Below are 17,166 nucleotides of genomic sequence, written 5' to 3' on the forward strand. Positions count from 1 at the left end.
ATTATTAAATGGTATGCAAAAATATATTATTAGCATATTTGAACTCATACATCAGTGGACGGTATTTGGAACGATTGGGCTTCATGGGCCAAGTGTTCGGTGACCTGCGGAGGAGGGTCACAGCAGAGGACGAGGAGGTGTCACTATGACAGGTAAGATAAGTCGATAATCGCATTGTATTGGCGCAGTTAATGTGTTGATTTTCCCTTGTTTTAAGATTTTTGTAATCAATGTGGTGTTCACACTTTTTTTGCTGGACAAGGTTAGGCCATATTTTAGGTTGACTCGTTTTAGTGAATAAACGCCATGCAATGTGCTGAAAGTAACCCTCAATAATCAGATGTATGAAAATAAAGGTCTTAAAAAATATGACAAGGTCGATGGACACGCACGGAATGTGTTCAGGGTAAAATTTGAAATTGCAATCCCCGGAGAGAAATTGGAGAGATTGATGGGCCCGGACCTAATTGGTATGATGATGAAGACAGTTTGTTAGTTGAATATCTATAATATTTGACATATACTAGACTTGTAATAAGAATGCAGTTTATGTATGTTTGGTATAAAAGTAAACTTATTAGGGGTATTATTTAGAAAGATAATTAGTCCCTACAACACTTTTTTTTCTAATTGAGTAGTGGTATTTCTATCGACTTTTGTGCACACTGTTTCTAACACACGTTCATTTGCTCATAATTAAGAGATTTTTTTTATCCTGATTTCGTTTCTGGACGTTCATTTATGTCATGTTCCCATCTTACAGCAATATTCATGGGACCTCATGCGCCGGACCAGACACGGAGACGAGGGATTGTAGCACCGATCACTGCCCTAGTATGCATATTAATAGACTTTACTTAAGCGATGGTTTGGTTTTATTACTGACAAAGTAAACATAAAAGTAAACATTATTAAAAACAAATGTAAAAAAAACAACATTTTACATCGTCATTGTATTCATTGTTCTAATTACAATATTTCAATGATAACAGAATGTTAAACCGTAAAATGAAGTAGTCTTCGTCACGGAAATCAAGGTAAATGAATGATCAATGAACAGATAAATTACAACCGTTTCCACCAGGTAAAATTCTCATCTGTTACCTGATAACACATATTAGATGACATGTTACGGCTCCTGTTTTCTTATCAACTATACGGAGCTGCCGTTGATTGCAAATTCTTGGTTGAACAGTCGCCTTACGTTATTTTGCTGAATGATCACGAAAGTTGACATGTTAAACGATTTATCATGTTTCTTTAAATTTAGTTATCCTTTGTTAAACATACTTAAGTGAACATCTTAATATGCTTTGTTAACTTTTTTTATACATTTTTTTTAATTTCAATGCTTGCTTTACTTTTGATGTCGCTTTTACATAAAGATGCTTTGAAATGACAATTTGTATCTGATCGTTTATTTGTTTTTGCTCTAAGACATCAATAATGACAATCTAGACAACTTTTATTCGATTCCGTTTGGATTAAACTCTGCATTACAGTAGCTTAATGTCAATGAAAAGAGCACGTGTATTACGTGGGACTTTAAATATGGTGGAACTTGGGTGAAAATGAAAACAAATATAAAAAAAACTAACGCAACGTTTTGCTCTTTAGTTGATGGTAATTGGAACACTTGGAACTCATGGACCTCATGTTCGGTTACCTGTAGCAACGGAACAAAGTCTCGTGCTAGAGAATGTTATTTTCTGCCAAATGAGCCCAAGGGCAACAAATGCTCTGGAAGCGCCAACGAGACTTTGGATTGCAATCTTGGGTTATGTCCAGGTATAACACGTAAAATCAACGGAAACTAGGAAGTTGTATGTAAGAAAAATAATTTATTATAGCTATCTGGTTACTTTGAACATTGACGTTAACTTTAGGTCAGCAATATTTCTAAAGAAATAGCAAAATGCTGTTAAAGTGTTATTTAGTTGAATGATATTGAAGTCATAAATGGAATATCACATACTGCTCATAAGTTATACTATATTAACTTTCTTCTCTGAATTGTGAACATGTATATATGTGTGAAATAAATGATTTTATGAAAGGGGTTCAATACTGCATATGAGACAATAACATGAGGTTGATATGTTTTCAAAAGAACCCAATTAGTTTAATTTATTTTCAGTTTACGGTGTGTGGCACAGCTGGACCACGTGGTCTACATGCGCAGTCACCTGTGGAACCGGCACAACATCGCGTGGTATTAAGGCAATTTCGTTTGATGTCAATTCTTTTATTTTGTTGCAGTTGATGGTCACTGGTCAGACTGGACACAGTGGTCGTCTTGTAGCGTAACATGTGCCACAGGCAACATCACACGCTCTCGCAACTGTTCAAATTCAGCTCCAGCGAATGGCGGACACAAGTGTTATGGACTAGGTGAAGAATGGGATGCATGCAATTTACCTAAATGCCCAAGTAAGCAATATTGATGACAGCGAAAAAACAATAATATTTTCTAATATTTTATATCTAGAATGAGACATTTTGAATACTGCTTTTATATTTGTGTATGCGTTGAAATAACAATACGGGATTATTTATTTTGATGAATTCAGGGGAAATGCAGGTGCACAATGAAAATATAGTATCTTAGTATCAGTGCAATGTCCTCCCAGCATAAATTAATGATCAACCACACGCCTCAGAACAAGCACACACAACAGAAACAACAATAACTTATTTTAAATAATGTTATAGCCTTGGCCATTAATAGTCATTAACAAGCATTGGCCGTTAAAGAAGTTTGATAGTTCCCGAAACTTACACTTGGCCCTAATTTTTAATACAATATCTTGCAAATGAGCATTTCTTTCAAGCATCGCAATTCACATAATGCGCGACAAATGTGAATACGTGAACATTCATCACTGACGTTAGTAAATGCATCTAATATGCATTCAGGATACAAGTGTTGATATTCATTAAGGAAAGGCATTTGCTTTGATTTCTGAACATATGGACATATTAGTTGTTCGTATATTTTCTCCATAATCCCAGTTTGGTCGTCCTGGTTCAGTGGAACATGTTCAGTAACATGCGGACAAGGCAACCAGGCACGTATACGACATTGTAGTACCGGAAATTCAGCTGACTGTAATGGACCGGCGTTCGAAAACGCCACGTGTCATGCCTCGCCATGTGCTGGTTAGTAGCCAAATCTGCTGTTTTGATTTTCTTTTGTTTGAACCCCGATTGCAATGAGCTTCTTGGTATTGCATGTCATTTTTTCTGATAATTCATTAAATGTCTTGCTTTAGTTTATTCCCGTTGTCATCTTAAATGTTCGCTTTTTAGACAATGAAAAAAGTTTGTTCAAGTCTTAAAGTTGATATTTGAATGATTATGTATTCACTTTGCAAAGTATTGATTTTAGTCGACGGACATTGGTCCGAATGGTCCACGTGGTCCAATTGTGACGTAACGTGTGCAAGTGGACATACACACAGAACAAGGAACTGTTCAAATCCCAAACCACTGTACGGGGGATCCGTCTGTCAAGGGGATACTGTGGATACAAAATCGTGCACTTTGCAGAACTGTCCAAGTGCGTTTATATGATATTTTAATCTGGATTTAAAAAAACCCAGCAACATAGGATGTTTTGTTGTGATGGCATGGTTATTGGTTGTAAAACAGATTTATAAATAATTTAATACCATACGGTCTACTATGTCTGGTTGATTGGTTTCATGCCTGTATAATTGTTTGCGCTGTTATCAGTTGGTATATTCTTTCTTACTTGCATCACTTGTCCACACTATCTGAATAATATATCTGAGCGTAATGTGATATATATCCAATCGTTTTGTTTAGCCTGGTCCATGTGGTTTACGGGCGAGTGCTCGGTCACCTGTGGGGACGGATCCGCGAGCCTCCTGCGGATGTGCTCTACCGGAAAGGACACAGACTGCTCAGGAACGCCGTTCGACAGTGTAGCCTGTCACAAACCTGCTTGTTGAATGTTCCGTTTGATACATTGGAAATACACCGCCTAAGTCTGAAAACCGTTTAGTTATGCATATCAGCAAACACCTGGGTTTGTTAATGAAATACAGTCCGGAGTCCTTCAAATGTTATGTTGTGCCTTCAATACACGTGCGTGTTTCATGTATGCCGCCATACATAATCATAAGTTTTGCCAAACGCATAGAAAGTCAACCATTTTCTGTTGCAATTGATTATTTTGTGTTATAAAGTAAAGCATTTGGACGAAGCATATGTAATAAGCTTTCAATCATAAGTTTAAAATTAATACGCATCATATAAAATCACTTTAATTAAACTGGTACTTGTCGATGATTTCCCGTTTGCTAAATGTGGATTCGATTTAAAGCAATCATTATATATTTGGATAAGTGCAGTAGTTAATTATTAAACTTAAACTGATGAATAATATGGAGAACGTTTTTCACAAATTAAAATATAAATTATAACATGTAGCTGCCTACTAGCTGGGAAAGGATGATTCCACAACAAGTGTAATATGTTGCGGTTGGGTTGAATAACAATCGATAATACACGAATATTAACAAAACTAATGAAACAAGAAAAGTATACTTAAGTATCCGTTTATTTTTAATTTTCTTATCATCTAATATACAAAACTTAACTTCGTCCCTGGTATTCGGTACCTAGACAAATGATTATGTTGAGCCCCGATGTTTGGTCCCAGTTATAACATGGCATTAATGATTTCATAGCATTTAAAACTGCCTTACTATATAAATAAACTGTATATCATCAAACAAAGATTACTATATACGCTCTGCCAAGTTTCATCCATTTTCGTTCCTGATATCTGACTGTTTTACAATAGATTTTCTTCGATTAAAACATATTCAACGTCTCAGAATGAAACTTAAATGCAACAAGTTAAACAGACGTTTGATGCTGAGTGGCGGGGCGACGTGACGTGATGCTTTATACCCCACTTCTGCGTAAAGTTACGGAATTCTGTGGACGTATACTGTGGTCCACCGTCGGTTATCAGTTCACTGGGAATTCCAAATCTAGCAGTGTTTCTTTATTTTGTCAATCACTTGCTGACTTGTTGTTGCTGTCGGAAGATCCACTTCGATGAAGCAGGTGTGATAGTCTACGACGACGAGATATAATCTGTTCTGTATTTGGAACAAGTCCGATCCGACCTTGTCCCAAGGTCGTAATCCATTTCTATGTTGTTTCAACTTTTCTTGTTGAGGGAGAGGTTTTCTGTCCTCATACTGTACACAGTTTTTCGTGAACTCTTTCAGTTCTGCTCTCGAACCCCGCCAGAATATCGTTCCGCGGGCTCTTCTGTCCATACTATCATAGTATCTCGGAGAGGGTGATATTGTCCGAGTTCAGCACTAATGTCACTTTTTTCGGCCATCCAATGATTATCAAGTTCTGAAGCTCTTGCATTGACAAATCTTCTTCTTTTGCACGTCTGATTTCCAGAATTATTGCATCTGGAAACTGGTCGAATGCACCATTTTTATGCTCCCCTTCGAAGAAGGTTTTTTTTTTTGCATATGTCGGTCGGTCGGTCGGTCCGTCCACCAGATGGTTTCCGGATGATAACTCATGAACGCTTATGCCTAGGATCATGAAACTTCAAAGGTACATTGATCATGACTGGCAGATGACACCTATTGATTTTCAGATCACTAGGTCAAAGGTCAAGGTCACAGTGATTCGAAACAGTAAAATTGTTTCCGGATAATAACTCAAGAAAGCTTACGCCTAGGATCATGAAACTTCATAGGAACATTGATCATGACTGGCAGATGACCCCTTTTGATTTTCAGGTCACTAGGTCAAATGTCAAGGTCACAGTGACTCGAAACAGTAAAATTGTTTCCGGATGATAACTCAAGAATGCTTACGCCTAGGATCATGAAACTTCATAGGAACATTGATCATGACTGACAGATGACCCCTATTTTGATTTTCAGGTCACTAGGTCAAAGGTCAAGGTCACAGTGACTCGAAATAGTAGAATGGTTTCCGGATGATAACTCAAGAATGCTTACGCCTAGGATCATTAAACTTCATAGGTACATTGATCATGACTGGCAGATGACCCCTAATAATTTTCAGGTCACTAGGTCAAATGTCAAGGTCACAGTGACTCGAAAAAGGAAAAGGGTTTCCTGATGATAACTCAAGAATAATTAGGCCTAGGATAATGAAACTTCATAGGCAGATGACCCCTATTGATTTTCAGGTCACTATGTCAAAGATCAAGGTCACAGTGACAAAAAACGTATTCACACAATGGCTGCCACTAAAACTGACAGCCCATATGTTGGGCATGCATGTTTTACAAACAGCCCTTGTTTAATTATCTATACGCGCGTTCTTCAAACAAACCTGTTTTAGTGGTTTGTCGAGCATTGTTATTTTATTCGATTATTAACAGTATCGAGAATCATCGCGCTCATGCTTAATACATTAGTCAATAAGGTAGAATAATTCTTGTTAAATTAATCAAAAATTAAATTTATCATGATATTGTTGAAAACACATTAAAGGGGCCTTTTCACAGATTTTGGCATGTTTGTTTTGAAGTTTGTCATGAAATGCTTTCCTTTGATAAATGTAAACATATCCTCTAAAAAGCTCCAGTAAAAAAATAAGAATAAAATTAAACAAAGAAAACAAAAAGTTACCCTAAACAGGGCTCGAACTACTGACCCCTGGAGTCCTGGCATAAAATGTCTCCTATTTAGACCCCACAACCATCCTTCCGCTTTTAATGAGAGATGTATTTTATACTATATATAAGCAATCATCGTAGTTTCACAAAAAATAACGACACAAAAATAACTCTCCAAAATATTCAATCGTTTCGCGTTGCAACGCTTAATAATTTTCAGGCTTTTAAATCGTCAAAATATGCATTTAATGGCTTTATTAGAGCATGGCAAATGTTCAGTATCACTGTTTCCTCACAAATATCATAACTAAATCGAAACTTTGCGCATCTGAAACAACTTATTTAAATTTTATCAATTTACCAAAACGTGAAAATGTCCCTTTAAGAATCTATTATTGACATACCATAATTATATCGCTGACTATCTCCATTTAACATATTTCTGGTCTTAAGAAAATTCCAGTTCACCTAGTTCACGCAATAGCGTCTATATTATATAACGATTATTTTACTGACCGCGAATTCAGGTCAGCACATAAGGTAGTCGTAAAGACGTAGCGATGACCAGTAAATAAACTCTGACATTCACACACACTGGCCGCGAACTGACCCTGATACCTCGCGGGTTGAAATGCAATTTAAGTGAGGCCACTGCTGGAACGACGGCTTGTTTAAAACTTTATACTTTTACATGTTAACATGTTGACAGGAATATGGAAGTAAGTACTAAATATGAGAACATAGCCTTTAAGTACAAACGCTCTTGCGCTGGCAATCTTCTGAAAATAAAAGGTGCACGCACAAACTGTATTGATGTCGAGAGTTGAGTATAAAACTGTTCAATCTATTAAGCCTTTTCATTAGAAATGAAATTGTTTCATGAAGTAAAACAGTGTTGCAAAGACGCGGTCATGTTTCCAATGTTTTATTGGACACTTACACATGTCAGGTAAGGTCAAAAGTGACGTTAAACAACTATGCCGATTACTATTTTTGTGTGTGGAAACCTTCAATTGGCATAGTTAAGGTCCAATATGGGGAAATATATACGTTTTTTCCTTTTTGGAATGGGCCGAAAGCAGGCCTAGAATTTTAATGAAAAAAACACACACTGTACCTCAGTTTGTTTCTATGCCCACTAAGGAGGGCATATAGTGATCGGACCGTCCGTCCGTCCGTCCGTTTGTCCATCTGTCTGTCTTTCCGTCACACTTTGCATTTAGGTTTAGCATTTAGGTTTCGAAAAATGCTCATAACTTCTATGTCGCTTCAGATAGCAACTTAATATTTGGCATGCATGTGTATCTTATGGAGCTGCACCTTTTGAGTGATGAAAGGTCAAGATCATCCTTCAAGGTCAAAGGTCAAATATATGGCTTCAAAGCGGCGCAGAAGGGGGCATTGTGTCTCTGACAAACACATCGCTTGCTTCCTCAAAGTTTGTCACTTTAGAGCTCATTAATATTCTCCTGGATTGTTATGCCCCCAGAACCATAGTAAAATCGCACCGTCCGTTAGTTAGTTAGTCTTTCCGTCCGGATTAGTTTCCGCTCAATAAGTCAAGCAATTATCATCAGATCTTGACCAATCTTCATGAAAATGTGTAAGGCAATAACACCTAGGTCAAGTTCGATAATCGGCCAAATTGACCCAGACATACTTGAGTTACGACCCTTGAATCATCGTAAAATTGTTTTTTTCTCTCGTTTCCGCTCAATAACTCGAGCAATTGTCATCAGATCTTCACCAAACTTCATGAAAATATGTAAGGCAATAACATTTAGGTCAAGTTTGATAATAGGCTAATTTGACCCAGATACTCCTGAGTTCCGGCCCTTGAATCCTCTTAAAATTGCGTTTTTTCTCGTTTCCGCTCAATAACTCGAGCAAATGTCGTAGGATCTTTGCCACACTTCGTGAAAATGTGTAAAGCAATAAAATCTAGGTCAAGTTCGATAATCGGCCAAATTGACCCAGACACTCCCAGTGTTACGACCATTGAATCATCGAAAAATTGCGTTTTTTCTCCTTTCCGCTCAATAACTGCAGCCATTGTATCTTCACAATACTTCATGAAAATGTGAAAGGCAATAACATCTAGGTCATGTGTGATAATCAGCCAAATTGATGCAGAAACTTCTGAGTTACGGCCCTTGAATCATCGAAAAATTGCGTTTTTTTCTCGTTTCCGCTCAATAACTCGAGCAAATGTCATAGGATCTTCGCCACACTTGATGAAAATGTGTAAGGTCAGAACATCTAGGTCAAGTTTGATAATCAGCCAAATTTACAAAGACACTCCTGAGTTACGGCTCTTGAATCATTGAAAAATTGAGTTTGATCTCGTTTTCGCTCAATAACTCATGCAATTGTCATTGGATCTTTACCAAACTTCATAAAATGTGTAAGGTAATAAAATCTATGTTAAGCTCGATAATCAGCCAAATTAACCCATGCACTTCTGAGCTACGGCCTTTGAATCATAAACAAATTGCGTTTCCGTCCAACTACTCAAGTAATAGTCATCGGATCGGCACCAAACTTCATGAAAATGTGTTAAGCAATAAGATAAGTTACATTATCACCCAAATTGTCTCAGACACTCCTCTGAGTTACGGCCCTTGAATCATTGAAATGTTTATGCATATTTATAGCAATCTATGAACCGGTACTTAGGTTTTGCCTAATTGCTGTATTTTATGAAATATGACATACAGAGTAAGGATTGTTAAAACAAAAAAATCTCTGTTAAAAGTGCTGTGACCCCCTTTTAATGCCCCCAACGGGCGGCATATATTTTTTGCACTGTCCGTCGGTCGGTCGGTCTGTTTGCCTGTCTGTCTGTACGCCCGTCACACTTTTTGTGTCTGCTCTCTAATTCAAGTAGTTCTCATCCGATCTTCACCAAACTTGGTCAGAAGTTGTATCTAGATAATGTCTAGGCCAAGTTCGAACGTGGGCCATGCTGGGCAAAAACCTAGGTCACGGGGACACTTAATGCGTTTTAAACATTCAGCATGGTGTCCGCTCTCTAATTCAAGTAGTTTTCATCCGATCTTCAGCAAACCTGGCTACAAGTTTTATCTAGATAATATCTAAGCCAAAGATGAACATGGGCCATACCAGGCCAAAAACTAGGTCAGGGGGTCAAACACTAGGTCAGGGGGTCACTTAGTTTGTTTTCAACATTAAGCATGGTGTCTGTTCTCTATTTCAAGTAGTTGTCATCCGATCTTCACCAAACTTGGTTACAAGTTTTATTTAGATGATCTCTCGGCCAAGTTTAAACATTGGCCATGCTGGGCCAAAAACTAGGTGACGAAGTCACTTAGTGCATTTCAAACATTCAGCAAGTAGTTCGCATCCGATCTTCACCAAACTTGGTCAGAAGAAGTATCTGGATAATGTCTAGGCCGAGTTCAAACATGGGTCATGCCTGGCCAAAAACTAGGTCACGGGGTCACTTAGTGCATTTTAAACATTCGGGCCCCTACAAACGTCCAGAGGAGCCCTATTACCGTCGGTGGGGCCCCTTAAGACGTCCAGAGGAGCCCTATGACCGCTTTAGAGCCGCAGTACGGGACAGAGATCTTAATGCCCGCAGACCTCCATATGACGACCCTTACAGGTACAGATGAATCCAACTAAAGCAAAAAAGTTCTTCTATGCACATGGTTTGGATTGGGTTTATAATTACTGTCATGTAAAGACGAGACTAAAGGATCATGCTGAGGCTATGAAAAAAATCCGTTGTTTCGGGCAACCCGACCCCACCTTGTGAACCTATGAACCCGAGAGCGGTTCAAAAAAATCTAAATTGTAAAAAAAATAATGCTTTTTTTCACCTATAAAAAAGACAAGTGTTATCAGCCTTATTGAATTAAAATGACTGGTATAAAAAGTGTCTGGTCTTATGTTTAGAAATGGCCTTATCAGCCTTGACTGGTGTTCTTCTCCATGATGTCTCTGATCAAAGTCCATCGCGTTAAAATGTAATGCAAATGTATTAAGTTTTGATTGGATAGTTGATGTTGGGATGGTTGTTGTTTGATTCGTCATTATCAAATCACCACATTGAGTTCTTAAAGCGGGCAGTTGAAGTAATTGGATGTACTTGTTAGCATTGTAATCAACAATTAACTTTTTTCAAAAATACACTTTTCTTCTTCTTTCTTCATGTAACTTGTTTAAAGTATTTGACTAAAAAATGATTCTGTAAAAGTAAACACTTGGTCGAGTGTGTCCAAAAACTTGGTCAACTGGTCAAATGATGATACAATATATTCACAATTACTTTTAAAAAGTTCTCAAAACTCCTTTAAGCTCTTTGTAGCATCATAAATCAAACTAAAACAACTTTGTCTAATGAATGACCTTCAAACGATGAAATCTTGCCAGGGCAAATTTAGGATTTCTTTCACCCAAAGCCTTCCATGCCTAACTTGTGCTAGGTCATCGCCATTAACACATATTTCCTAAACACTTTATTTGCTCTTTGTTCTGTCTTGGTTTTCAATTTTAAGTATTAGTATAAAATAAAGTAGCATATATATATATATATATATATATATATATATATATATATATATATATATATATATATATATATATATATATATCTGCACCTTTGATGATTTGTGTATTTATTCTAGCACTAGCTGTAATATTGTTATGCCGTATAACAAATAAAACAAAGGTTATAACAGTTTCTGTACTTTTACTTTCAGTTTCATCATTATGTTCATTGTCATAACAAAAACATATTTCATATCTAAACATGACCACCATTTTGAACCTTCCAGTGCCTCGATACTATCATCAATTCTAGGTAAAGGTTGTGAATCCTTAACTGTCACCTCATTCAGTCCTCTATAGTCACAACAAAATCTTACTGATTTGTCAGATTTAGCAATTAGCACGACTGGAGCATTCCAAGGACTATGTGAACATTTTTTTATAACACCATCTTTTTCCATGTTCTGTATTTCTTGCTCAACAATTTTTCTCTTGGATAAAGGAATTCTGTAAGGATATTTCTTAACTGGTTTAGCATTATCAGTATCAATTTTGTGAGAAATTAAAGATGTATGACCAATATCTCCAGCATCCTTACTAAAAATATGTTGATGTTTTATTAAAAACTTCCTCAAAATCTCAGTTTGATCAGTATCTAAGTTCTCTGAGGACTTTTTGAACATCTCTGTTAAATGTTCAGGTAAAGTATCTGTTTTCTGACTTTTTCCTATTTTGACTGCATTAACTACCTTTCTGTCAACAATTTCAACATTTTCCAGTTTTGCAGTTGTGGTATCTTTAAAAACAGTAACTGGCTTATCTGTCAAATTAATTAGTCTCACAGGTACAGTACAACTGTTAGGATTGACCAGAACTTTAGCAACCATTAAACCAGTATTCTGCATAAAACTTTCTGTACCCTCCATCATACAACATGCATTTCTGTCTATGTGATCTAAAACTTTTCCTGGCACTATCGTTTCTGTATTTGGCTCAACTACTATCTTTTCTATGATTGCTACCCTACAACAACTAGCTATATGTTTTGAATCATTTCTCATGTAGCAAGGAATTCTATCACCTTTAACTAACATATAATTTTTACTTATGATCAAATCACATTTATGACTTTGCATGAAATCAATACCAAGAATACCATCTTGCACAATGTCTGAAACTAACATCTCATGACTAAACACATGATTTCCTAATTTTATATCCACTTTTGTTTTCCCCAGAAAAGGCTTGTTTTCACCAGTAACAGTACTCATCATCATACTCACTGGCAATATCTCAGGTTTACTATCTTTTTCCCAATTTTCTAAAATTTTTGAATTTATAATAGAAACATTTGCAGCAGAATCACACAAACAAGACACTAGAAATCCATTTATCATCACATCACATAAATAACCATTTTCATCCCCTAAACTATTTAATTGAATGACTTCACTTTTGGACCTTACATCCGCTGTGGTCTGGTTGTGGTCCCCCAACTTGACCTGTTCCCGTTTCCCTCAAACCTTCTATCTTTGAAATTGTTATTGTTCTGAAATGTTCTATCTGTATTCTGATTTCTGTTAGGATATCTGTGTGGTCTGTTGTAAGCAGTTCTGTTATTGTTGGGATACTATCCACTGTTATTTGCTCTATTTGTATTATATTGACTTCCTCGAGGGTTAACTATGTGCTCTCTGTGATGAACTTGACCACTTTTCTGTGATTCTAATTTTTAGCTCCACTGGCCAAAGGCCAGCGGGGCTTATGTCATGGTCCGGTGTCCGTCGTGTGTGCGTGCGTGCGTCGTCCGTGCGTGCGTGCGTTAACTTTTTCTTTAAACATCTTCTTCTCCTAAACTACTGGTCCAATTCTGATGAAATTTCTCAGGAATGTTCCTGTGGTGAACCTCTTTCAAATTTGTTCAAATTATGCCCCTGGGGTCAAATTTGACTTTGCCCCTGGGGGTAAAAAAATTGAAAATTTGCTTATATAAGGCCTATTTTATGCAAACTTTATAAATCTTCTTGTCAGGAACCATTGGGGCTAGGGCTACCAAACTTGGTATGTAGTGACATCTTATAGTCCTCTACCAAGTTTGTTCAAATTATGCCCCTGGGGTCAAATTTTACCCTGCCCCGGGGGGTCAAAAAATTGAAAATTTGCTTATATTAGGCCTATTTTGTGCAAACTTTAAAAATCTTCTTGTCCATAACCGTATGGCGTAGGGCTACCAAATTTGGTATGTAGTGACAACTTATAGTCCTCTACCAAGTTTCTTCAAATTATGTCCCTGGGGTCAAATTTGACCCTGCCCCGGGGGGTTAAAAAATTGAAAATTTGCTATATAAGGCCTATTTTGTGCAAACATTAAAAATCTTCTTGTCCATAACCATTGGGCCTAGGGCTACTAAATTTGCTATGTAGTGACATCTTATAGTTTTCTACCAAGTTTGTTCAAACTATGCCCTTGGGGTCAAATTTGGACCTGCCCCGGGGGGTTAAAAATTGAAAATTTGCTTACATAAGGCCTATTTTGTGCAAACTTTAAAAATCTTCTTGTCCATAACCATTGGGCCTAGGGCTACCAAATTTTCTATGTAGTGACATCTTATAGTCTTCTACCAAGTTTGTTCAAATTATGCCCCTGGGGTCACATTTGACCCTGCCCCGGGGGGGTCAAAAAATTGAGCATTTGCTTATATAAGGCCTATTTTTTGAAAACTTTCAAAATCTTCTCGTCCATAACCATTGGGCCAAGGGCTACCAAATTTGGTATGAAGGGACATCTTATTGTCCTTTACCAAGTTTGTTCAAATAAAGCCCCTGGGGTCAAATTTGACCCTGCCCCGGGGGGTCAAAAAATTGAAAATTTGCTTATATAAGGCCTATTTTGTGAAAACTTTAAAAATCTTCTTGTCCATAACCATTGGGCCTAGGGCTACCAAATTTGGTATGTAGTGACATCTAATAGTCCTCTACCAAGTTTGTTCAAATTATGCCCCTGGGGTCAAATTTGACCCCGCCCTGGGGGGTCAAAAAATCGAAAATTTGCTTATATAAGTTCTATTTTGTGCAAACTTTAAAAATCTTCTAGTCCATAACCGTATGGCATAGGGCTATCAAATTTGGTATGTAATGACATCTTATAGTCCTCTACCAAGTTTGTTCAAATTAAGCCCCTGGGATCAAATTTGACCGTTCCCCAGGGGTCACAAAATTGAACATATGCTTATATTGGGCCCATTTTGTGCAAACTATAAAAATCTTATTGTCCATAACCATTGGGCCTATTTCTATCAAATTTGGTAGGTAGTGACATCTAATAGTTCTCTACTTAGTTTTTTCAAGTTATGCCCCTTGGAACAAATTTGACCTTGCCCCAGGGGGTCACAAAAATGAACATATGCTTAAATAAGGCCTATTTTGTGCAAACTTCAAAAATCTTCTTGTTCTTAATTATAGAGCCTAGGGCTACTAAATTTGGTATGTAGTGATATCTAATAGTCCTCTACCAATTTTTTTCAAATTATTCCCCTGGGCTCAAATTTGACCCGGCCCTGGGGGTCACAAAACTGAACATATGATGTTTACTAGTGGAGATTACTGCGGCCGCTTGGCTGTGACCAACAACAACATCAGCATCTTGTAAACATGAGATTAAACCCTGTCATTTAGTGCCATTTTAGGTCAGATGGTGACTGCTTACAAAGGCGTTGAAGTATGAACATGTGTTATGAATGTTTTTCTTATAAACTGAAAAAAGTCGGGTTTTATTTAAATATGTCGAAAGTGGCCATATATCCGAATGAAAATATTTTGGATGACATGTTAATTTCATGTCTTTTTTAGCTCCACTGGCCAAAGGCCAGAGGGGCTTATGTCATGGTCCTGTGTCCGTCGTGTGTGCGTCCCTGTGTTAACTTTTCCTTTAAACATCTTCTTTTCCTAAACTACTGGTCTAATTCTGCTGAAATTTCCTATGAATGTTCTTGTGGTGAACTTCTTCCAAATTTGTTCAGATTATGCCCCTGGGGTCAAATTCGACCCTGCCCTGGGGGTCACAAAATTACAATGTCCTTATATAAGGCCTATTTTGTGAAAACTTTCAAAATCCTCTGGTCTATAACCATTGAGCTTAGGGCTATCAAATTTGGTATGTAGAGACATCTTATAGTCCCCTACCAAATTTGTTCAAATTATGCCCCTGGAGTCAAATTTGACCCTGCCCCGGGGATCACAAAAATGAACATATGCTTATATAGGGTCTACTTTGTGCAAACTTTAAAAATCTTCTTGTCCATAACCGTAGGGCCTACGGCTACCAAATTTGGTATGTAGTGACATCTTATAGTTTTCTACTTAGTTTGTTCAAATTATGCCCCTGGGGTTAAATTTGACCCTGTTCCGGGGGTCACAAAAATGAACAATCTCTTTATATAACCGTGGCCCGCGAAATCTTTCCGCATTTTACACTGGTAGATTCGGCCTAAGCATTTTTAAAACGAGCGATATAATTGGCTGTAGTTTCTTCCAATCTTCAATTAAAATCGATTTCTTAAAATGTGTTTGGTATTTCTGAGCTGATTCGTTTGCACGAAAATTAAGATTACTGAATGACAAATAGCAATGGAATTAACGACTGACATCATATAGTTTGATAGGAATAATGAAATGTGTTTTTTGTCAACGAAAAAGATTACGTTTTAGATACAAGATACACATATTGTGTTTAGAAATGTGCAAAGTGAATTTGCGTCACGGAAGTCGGTGTTTGCAAATTGGAGTTCACTCTACTCGCGAAGATGAATAATTTAGAAGAGTATCTTTCGAACTTGGAAATAGACAAACATGATTTGATTTATATGTTAGTGGATCTGTGTTTAATCAGATCCATGTGCATATTCTGCTTTATTATGTTTGTCACGCTGTTCAGTTAACTGAAATAGCATTAAACTGAAGATGTGAAATGCAAGATATTGAAAGGTAAATATTTTGTGCCTCGTTCTCATACTTTTGTGTCTCCTGATTGGATTCGTGCTCAATTAAATATGTCATTTTCGCTCTCGCCAAATATTTCACGTGATTCTATTCAAGTAGATCGAGCGTTTACAATTGCTGACTATTTTGTCGAGAAAATGCGATTTAAACAAGAAATGTCCCACTCAGATGTAGATATTGCTTAAATTGTGGCAAAAATATCATTGCACCGAGTATTATTGCATTATAGATCGCCAGCACTTAAAACAAAAAAGTTTGGAAACTGTTTATAAGTGGCAAAAGTATTTCTTTGGAAGGCCACGCTCTGTTTAATTCAGAGCACTGAGAGGTACCCGGCAGGGTATTGTAACTCAATATGCAGGACGCGCGAGATAATTCTGTATCTGTTCAAGTACGTAGACTCGTAGAATGACCACTTTTGGTATGTGTCTACGGGGTAATTATATTTCAATTGACACGTTTGCATGGTTTCGTTGAAAGTAACCATGGTTAAAATTATTTACAGCCCTGCTCTTATTTGGAAATAAATCGTTACCATCATTAAATACACACTCAATAGTGTCTCAGAGGATATTGCAATCTGTTCTTAAAAAATAACTTCCCCACTTGGAGCCCCATTTAGAACGCGGTCAAGCGAGGAGCAATAATCTAATGAGAATAATCTCGGGATGATGAAGATCGTTGGCCTTCACCTTCACGAGTTGAAAAAAATAGTAAATATGTAAACAAAGGCGATTTTCAGGTGGTTAAATACTGAAATAGTATTTTATTGTGGATATAAAAGTTATACAATGCTAAAAATACTTGTCATTGTATGTGCATGCGCCGTTTAAAAAGAATACGCATGTACCTACTTGAAGCGGTTGCATTTTTCCCGCAATTACTGAAAATATTGTCTCAACCCTTATCCCCTCACGTTGTAAGTAATTTAACATTTGTCTTGTTGAAATATGATCTCGTTATTACCTTGTTCGTATAGAAATTTCTAATAAACCCGT

At 37.0% G+C, this 17,166-nt stretch overlaps 1 protein-coding gene and 1 long non-coding RNA gene across 3 annotated transcripts in view; one reads left to right on the forward strand and one right to left on the reverse strand.

The window, feature by feature from the left end:
- Positions 1 to 17,166, forward strand: part of LOC127845248 (uncharacterized) — a 119,957-nt gene that overhangs the window by 65,039 nt on the left and 37,752 nt on the right. The gene's annotated exons all lie outside the window — the stretch shown is intronic.
- Positions 1 to 17,166, reverse strand: part of LOC127845243 (splicing factor 3B subunit 3-like) — a 179,385-nt gene that overhangs the window by 60,725 nt on the left and 101,494 nt on the right. The gene's annotated exons all lie outside the window — the stretch shown is intronic.

This window comes from Dreissena polymorpha, chromosome 9, assembly GCF_020536995.1.
Source record: "Dreissena polymorpha isolate Duluth1 chromosome 9, UMN_Dpol_1.0, whole genome shotgun sequence".
Lineage (NCBI taxonomy): Eukaryota > Metazoa > Mollusca > Bivalvia > Myida > Dreissenidae > Dreissena > Dreissena polymorpha.